Genomic DNA, 9,347 nt, shown 5'->3' with positions numbered 1-9,347 from the left:
AATGAGACGAATATAGATATTACATCTTGCATTTGCAATACGTTTAGAATTGAAGGTTGAGTGCATTGCAATGTGGGATTCTGTTTTCCATTTTTTCCACCATGAAATAAAAAACGCAATTGCGACTTCTTATCTCACAATTCTGACTTTTTTTCCCCTCAAAATTGTAAGTTTATCTCTTACAATTCTGAGTTTATATCTCACAATTCTGAGTTTATATCTCACAATTTTCCCTTGGAATTGTGGGTTTATATCCCGCAGTTCTGACTGTTTTTCCCAGAGTTGCGAGCTATTAAGTCCAAATTGTAAAATATAAACACAATTCTGAGAAAAAAGACTGAATTGTGAGATAAAAAGTTACCATTTTTATTTGTTATTCAATGGCGGAAACAAGCTTCCATTGTTTTCTGTGCAGTGTGCGCTAATGCACATTTGGAAAAGCGAGTAGGCAATCTGATAACCTATTTAATGCATACATGAAATTTGCATACTGCGCACAGTATACATATACTGTACTGTGTACTATAGAGATAGTAAGAGTAGTATTTTAGGAAATAGCACATGGCTGAAGCTGAAGCATACTACTCTTACTATTTCTCCCTGTATGAGTATGAGTCGTATGCTATTCTGAATTCAGCCAATCACTTAATTCAGGAAGAGAACTTCTTTTCAGACAGGAGAGAGGCTGTGATGTCATAAAGCACTGAAACCTCACGTCCAATCAGAAGGCTGCCTCATCACAGTCACTGAATCTATTCCTCTACACCATTTTCTCTTTCTGTACGCTCACTATCATACCCCCTTTCCAGTGCTTACTGTCTCTGGCATTAGCCTGATTCACCACATCTTTACTGTGGGACTGGACAGAAACTCATTGGCTACTACCAACATGTATTATTACTGCTCATACTGCACAGATTTCGTCCTGCTATGCTGTTTTATGTACCGTAACTCAACACATTGTTTTATTTTTCTCAGCCTTGCTTGCTGGTTTATTAATAAAGTGACATCTTCAGGCCTTGAAGTTCAGTTTGCCTACTGTTTGTTCTTGCCAAGAGCATAAATACAAGGTATCAAAATGAAAAAGACGACTAACACAGCGGCTTAAATCTAAGATGCCGGATTAACAACAGTTGGAAACTGAAGCATGCTGAGTACAAAGAGGTTTCTGAACAATCACAGATGGCACCAAAGGACAAGTTCCTATGGCAACAAATCAGTGCCTCTGATATACATGTGTCTTTTAATCTGCCAATCAGGTAAGAAAAAGAAAGAAGCGTGAGTGCTACAGCTTTGTATTTTAATGTTAGACCACACGAATGAACGAATAATCATTAGGGTGAACTCCATTTAATATATACAAGAGTCAAAAGTTACAAGCTTTAAAAATTGTTTACCTGTTGCATTCCTGGGTCTGTTTGGAACATAAGCTTATAAAACAGTCATAGCTTAACATTTTTCAACTAAAACCATATTGTATTTAATCAGTAACTTCTCATTAATGAGTGAATGCAAAAAGGTTTTGGATGTTACCATGTTTTTACCATGCTATTACTTAAAGGGATAGTTCACCCAAAAATGAAAATTCTGTCATCATTTACTCACCCTCAAGTTGTTCCAAACCTGTATGAGATTTTTTGTTCTGCTGAACACAAAAGAAGAAAGAGTGAACAAACAAGAGTTTGTAACAAAGCAGAGAGAGCAACCATTGACTACCATAGTATTTTTTTCCCTACTATGGTAGTCAATAGTCGCTCTATCTGCTTGGTTACAAACATTCTTCTAAATATCTTCTTTTGTTTTCAGCAGAACAAAGAAACTCATACAGGTTTGGAACAACTTGAGGGTGAGTAAATGATGACAGAATTTTCATTTTTGGGTGAACTATCCCTTTAATTTCCCCCTTTTTATTAATTAAACAAATTGAGAAATTCTAAATTTAAAAAAAATTCAAGAACTACAGCAAAAACTACAGTCATGCAAGAAAATATATATTTTTATCAATATTCATGAGAAATGTTATTTTAAAATATCATTAGATTCAATTTATATGAACATATAATATGAGAATTACCAGTTAAATTCATTTGAAACTAATAACTAATGACTGCTCAAAACAGTCTAAATTTATGAAACCTACATATTCTTTTCCCAACAAAACAACACCAAAACGACATTAATATTACTCTGAAAATGACAAACAAACTATATTATTTTTACTTGTATAAACATATCATGCCTAGCCACAGCTCAATTTCGGGTCAAAACGGACCCGAACACAAAAGATGTAACATTTTAGCTTAAATGGTTATATAGTTCTTACATTTTTTTGTAAAAAAAAGAAAAAAAAGAAAAAGAGGTGTATATGACAGTCTTAACAAACTTCATACTAAAAACTATGGATTAAAACAAAAACAAAAAAATGTATGTATGCACCTCTACCAGGTCAAGACGGACCGAATGCAATAGAAAGTCCAAGAGGAAAAAAGAACTGACTTAAAGGGATAGCCAAAAATGAAAATTATCCCATGATTTACTCACCCTCAAGTCAGCCTAGGTGTATATGACATTCTTCTTTCAGACGAAATCAGAGTTATATTTAAAAAGTCCTGGCTCTTCTAAGCTTTATAATGGCAGTGAATTGTTGTTTGGTCATTTTTGAAGTACATAAAAGTGCATCTATCCGTCATATAACTGCTCCACGCGGCTCCGGGGTTTAATAAAGGCCTTCTGAAGCGAAAAATATCCATATTTAAAACTTTATAGACTAAAATAAGTTCCGGCGGTCAGCCGTAGCAAGTCGATTTACGGCGAAAGAGTAACCCGTGACCCTTGCCGCATGCGTATTGACGAATGTAGAAGCGCAGATGATAGAGCAAAACAAAACACCGGTCATGAATTAGAGTCTAAAATGAGAATTTTTAAAGAGAAATGGCGGAGGATTTCGATATAAGAGGGGCTTGAGTTTGTTGCCCAGGCCTATTGTGATGCTCCTGTACATCGCGTCAGGGGTTACTCTTTTAACTGCTGACCGCCGGAAGTTATTTTAGTCTATAAAGTTTTAAATATGGATATTTTTCTTACACAAATGCGCCACTTCGCTTCAGAAGGCCTTTATTAACCCCCCAGAGCCGTGTGGAGCAGTTATATGAAGGATAGATGCACTTTTATGGACTTCAAAAATGACCCAACAAGCCACTGCCATTATAAAGCTTAGAAGAGCCAGGACTTTTTAAATATAACTCTGATTTCGTCTGAAAGAAGAATGTCATATACACCTAGGATGACTTGAGGGTGAGTAAATCATGGGATAATTTTCATTTTTGGGTGAACTAACCTTTTAACATAGAAATGTGACAAAATGAAACCGGATGATTTGAGTATAAATAAATTAATAATTCCCTCGTCACGTCATTGATCTTTTAAAAACAATGTTTACATTTTATTTCTATAATAAACTCCCTAAAGTGACTTTGAAATTCATAATTGCTCAAACATCATCTTCTCATTTAGACTACATACCACGAGCGTACAAATAATATAAAGAAGGCTCCATTCTGCATCTTAAAATATATTAATAAATCACACAGCATTTACTTGCGAAGGAGCAAAGTGCACTCCCATTAGTGACTAATAATTCATGATCAAAAGTAAGTCACAAACTGTCAGAGCCACTAGAGGGCAGTGCAGTCTAAAGGCAGAAATACTTGCAGAACTATATGCATACTTTAATTTAAAATGGACTTATTCTAGGAAACAGCAGTTTTTCATTGTTGGTAAGATTGTTAAAGTGCATTTTAAACACATAATTAATAAACTGCATTGTGCCATCCCAAGATAAATTAATAACAAACATTGTAATCTTTGATGGGATGTAATTATGCCTTCAAAAAGTGTTTCAGAGTTTAATTTGACTTGCTCAAGATGGTGAAAGGACAAATCATTTTAGAGAATTTGAAATATCTCCTTTTTAATTTTCACTTTTAAAGTAGATATTTTACAAAATCATGAGGATTGACAGGATTGACATTTTAAGATCGACGTCTACTGGAAAAACCAACAAAAACAGATAAAGTTATAAAAAAAGACTAACTTGTCCTCTGGGCGTTATTGAAAGGTTGATTATGTCACTATGACATTTTTTTAATGGATCAGTTATTTATTTATTATTTGGAGTGCAGTGGTGTTCTGAAATGAGGAGGCAAATTCCTCACTTTTTTTTTTTACTTTTTTTTTTAACTTTTTTTTTTTATAAATCAAATGTAAATTCATGTCCCAGTTACACTTAATGTAATGTCTTAAGTTGTCACATTTTCCTGGTTAAATGGGTTAAATAAACATTACATCAAAAATATTTTTTATTTGTGAACTTGATGTTCAGCTGTTCTTTTAAATAGTCAACTTATTTTCCTCATTCATCATGCTCAGTAAACACTGGTCACACACTCGAAGATGTACCTTTACTTTGACCAATCTCACTAAAACCCCCCAAAGTCATCATGTTTTCAGGCCATTTTAATTTTGACGTGACATAAAGCGGTGATATGTAATTGCGTTATATATGAGTTGTTGTTCAATTACTTTTTAATTAGTTCTTCCATTAACACCATCATTTAGTTAATTCCAATCATAGCGCGATGGAGGCATTGCCTCCTCTCATGTGATTTTTTTTTAAAAACGTCACATTTTGTAATATTTCCTCATCCAATTTTTTGAGGCACTGCCTTCCTTTCCTCCTCCTCGGAAACACCCCTGACTTCTAGATCAGCTCAACCCTTTAAAAAGCGAATACAAAAATAAAAAAGTAAAATAATACAATTAAATAATCAAATAAAATAAACCACTGACACAATCACACGGAGAGCCACTCTAGCTTGTCCTACTCATTTTTACACTGCATTGATTGCTTTGTTTTTTTAGCTTTGTTTTACCGGTTCTCCCGCTAGAGCCATGCAGAATAACAGAGAATACGTGGGATCCAGGACTTCTTTCCCGATGGAATGTGCACATGTCTGTATAACTGTCAGTATGTCTTTCTGCATCTGTATGTAACTCAGAAAGACACGCTTATTGAATGAAGAATTCAAAGGCGTTGACAGCCCTGGGCTTTTGGGATTAAAATTGTGAATACTTTTTTTCTGAAGGAGATGCTTTACAGACTTTTCTGCAAGTTCCACTGCAGCTGAAAGTGCAACTAAGGAAGTTGGTGAGAGAGAGAGAGAGAGAGAGAGAGAGAGAGAGAGAGAGAGAGAGAGAGAGAGAGAGAGAGAGAGAGATGTAACACAGCTGTGATATTCTGTTTGCTGTGTCAGTCTGTGTAAGCGCCCCTGGCTGCCCACTCCTCTCTCCCCATCTCTCGCTTCAGTCATCAAACACTAGTTGAGTTATGACTGTCAGAAAGCTGCTTGCTGCAATATTGTTCTCTTGTGTCCTGGTCATAAAAACTGCACTGTATTTACAGGGCTCAACAGGACGGATGCCCTGATGGCATGGGCCTGGGATGGAACCGTCACTTGCTGTCTATTGCAAACTTTTCTGTGGTATCTTGAACATTGTTGTTTTTGTGAATTCTGCTGATGTAATAATGGCACCACATTAGATAGTTTTAAAGGATTAGTTCACTTACAAATAAACTTTTACTTATAATTTACTCACCCCCTTGTCATCCAAGATATCCATGTCTTTCTGTCTTCAGTCGAAAAGAAATGAAGATTTTTGATGAAAACATTTCAGGATCTTTCTCCATTTAATGGAAGTCAATGGCCTCCAAACGGTTCAAGGTCCAAATTAAAGGTTCAGTACAGCTTCAAAAGGGCTTTAAACCACATCAAACGGTACCAGACGATCAATAAGGGTCTTATCTAGCGAAACGATCGGCCATTTTTAAAAAAATAAATAAAGTTAAAGTTTTATAAGCACAAATGCTCGCCTTGCTCTGTTCAGTGAAGCGCGCTCGTGACGTCACGTTAAACGCAATTACGTTGAAAAGGTCACGCTAGACGCAGGCGGAAGTACCGAGTCAGTGTTTACAAATGAGCGGAAGGAGGACCGTATCCACATATTCAAAGGTCTTTGCGCCTGTACCGTTTGATGTGGTTTAAAGCCCTTTTGAAGCTGTACTGAACCTTTCATTTGGACCTTGAACCGTTTGGAGGCCATTGACTTCCATTATATGGAGAAAGATCCTGAAATGTTTTCATCAAAAATCTTCATTTCTTTTCGACTGAAGACAGAAAGACATGGATATCTTGGATGACAAGGAGGTGAGTAAATTATAAGCAAACATTTATTTGAAAGTGAGTTAATCCTTTAAGTTAAAATGGGTTGGAAAAGTACAAACAAATATCTGTTTATGAAGTTCATAGCTTTCAGCAAGTTACAATATTTCAGCTATTATTGCAACTTACAAATATAATAAACTATCTGATGTAACTTAATGGTTAATAAAAAATATAAATAGCTGTTTTGCACCGCTTGCAATTTCTAGCAAAAGTTCATAGCTTTCTGGGAGTTACAATATCAAAAAGTCCAGCTATTATTGCAAATTGCAGATATGAATAAATTAAATAAAATACATCCTAATAATAAATGATAACTAAAAAATATTTGAAAATACATAAATTTTGCTTTGATTTTTTCTTTCAGGTTTTCATTCATAACAGGCTCTTTTGTGGAAAACTATGTCCTTAAAGGATTAGTTCACTTTTAAATACATTTTTGCTGATTATTTACTCACCCCCATGTCATCCAAGATGTCCATGTCTTTCTTTCTGCAGTCGAAAAGAAATTAAGGTTTTGAAAGAAAACAGTCCAGGGGTTTCCTCCATATAATGGACTTCAATGGGCCCCAAACGGTTCAAGGTCCAAATGACAGTTTCAGTACAGCTTCAAAGGGCTTTAAACGATACCAGATGATGAATAAGGGTCTTATCTAGAGAAACGATCAGTTTCTGCGAGAAACCGAGCAGTATTTATGCTATTATTTTACCTCTTTTCAGACGAACGTGACCATCTCTGAGCTCAGCCATAACTTCCGCCAAGTGAGGTCAAATACGATCGTGGTCATAGATATATCGATAGTAGATGCCTCATTCTACTGATCCATCTATGTATACATCTATGACCACGATCGTATTTGACCTCACTTGGCGGAAGTTATGGTGGAGCTCAGAGATGGTCACGCTCGTCTGAAAAGAGGTAAAATAATAGCATAAATACTGCTCGGTTTCTCGCAGAAACTGATCGTTTCTCTAGATAAGACCCTTATTCATCGTTTGGTATCGTTTAAAGGCCTTTGAAGCTGCACTGAAACTGTCATTTGGACCTTGAACCGTTTGGGGCCCATTGAAGTCCATTATATGGAGGAAACCCCAGGAATGTTTTCATCCAAAACCTTAATTTCTTTTCGACTTTAGAAAGAAAGACATGGACATCTTGGATGACATGGGGGGAGTAAATTATCAGCAAAAGTTTATTTAAAAGTGAACTAATCCTTTAAGAGCACTGTTGCTTTAAATAATATGGTGAAGCAGATATTAATCAATTCATTGCGCCAGCCAATCAGAATAAAGAGTGCAATAATGACGTAAAAGCTTACTTAATACACAACTGTCTTCTCCCTGTCCCCAGAAACCATCACCAATCCTAAACACACACACACACACACACACACACACACACACACACACACACACACACACACACACACACACACACACACACACACACACACACACACACACACACACACACACACACACACACACACACACACACACACACACACACACACACACACACACACACACACACACACACACACACACACACACACACACACACACACACACACACACACACACACACACACACACACACACACCCTACTTCTCTTAAGTGGCCTTCTTTTTGTTGATTAATGTCCATTTGATTTGTTTCCCGTTATATAAGATCTGGCTCATGCAGCTCTGGCTGCCTCATTCTGACTCAAACCGGAGTCCTTTTTAATCTCTGTATTAAAACGGGGCTACTAGCACACCTACACACACACATGCATAATCGCTCCATTCATTCCCTATAAAAACTGGAAACACACAAAAGGGCTTCTCCCCAAGAGAAACTCAAAATGAGAACGATCAGACAGGCCCAAAGTTATATGCAAACATGGCATCAACCCTTGTAATATCTGTTGGCACAGTTGCTGCATAGATAAAATAAGTTAAAACAGATATTATTATAGGACATACATATCATCTTCAATTACAATGGATGGCTCAGCTAGAAACCAGACTGAGCAACAATGAACTAACCCACTCAGTTATATCTGATAATAAATCATGTTACATTAACAATATGAAGCACATTACATGAGACAAGAGCACATGTACATGTAGATCAAGATCAAAAAGAGTTAACTAACATGTGAGAAAAGATGTGCTGACATTGAAAGCCGACACATTTTGTTATATAAAGTGAAAAAAACAGCAGACATTATTCTTAAATATGACTGTAAAATTGTGTACCGACTAATTTATGAAGGCCTACTACTGACTACTATTAAGGATGAGAATGACTACAATTCGAGGTTATGGACATATGTAGCTTTTTATATTAAAAAATATTATTTGCAAACATTGCCACATATTATTTATAGCCTACAGAATATAAACCCACTTTAACTGCAGGCCTTATTAAATAGACAATAGATTAAGTAGACTATTAAATGGTCCTTTACTTGAATTGTCCCTACAAGATAAACAATTAATTTTTTTCCTCCTTAAACTGATCTTAAAAATACCGTGGCAGACGGAAGGAAGATTACCAAGTTAATTGTTCGTTTAAGAACAATCTGGCCTGGTTATAAGTCCTCCACTTATGCTGAACACATGCACACGCTTTCCTCTTTGAGGGTGACTTTTCCTTCCGATAAATTACAACTGGGCTAAAACATATTGCAGAACATCTTATTTGCTCCCCCTTAAGGTGTCAAAGACAGAGAAGAAATATTTCCAATTATGCAGGTTCAGGTGCGCAATAATTTCCCTCATCCAACTGCACTAGGCAAAATGTAAGTGCAAGAAGAGAGCGTGTGTTTAAGCGGTGCGCATCAGTGTCACGTCAAGTGTGCGTCTGTGTGATTCCACCGCGGCTCTGCTGCACGGTCATAATTGTCTTTCTGTACGTCTTTGTTCCGTCTGGCCGCCTCCATCTGACAGTTTGACTGCTCGCTTCAGTCTGCCTCTCCATACTGATGTCCTCCATAATATCAGCCCTCCTCCCTCATCTGAGGGAAGTTGGGGAAAGTTTACTTTACGGGCCCATATCCTCCTCGCTAACGTTAACAGCTG

This window comes from Gobio gobio (assembly GCF_949357685.1).
Source record: "Gobio gobio genome assembly, chromosome: 5".
NCBI lineage: Eukaryota > Metazoa > Chordata > Actinopteri > Cypriniformes > Gobionidae > Gobio > Gobio gobio.
The sequence above is the reverse complement of the archived record's forward strand: the minus strand, read 5'-3'. Positions refer to the sequence as shown.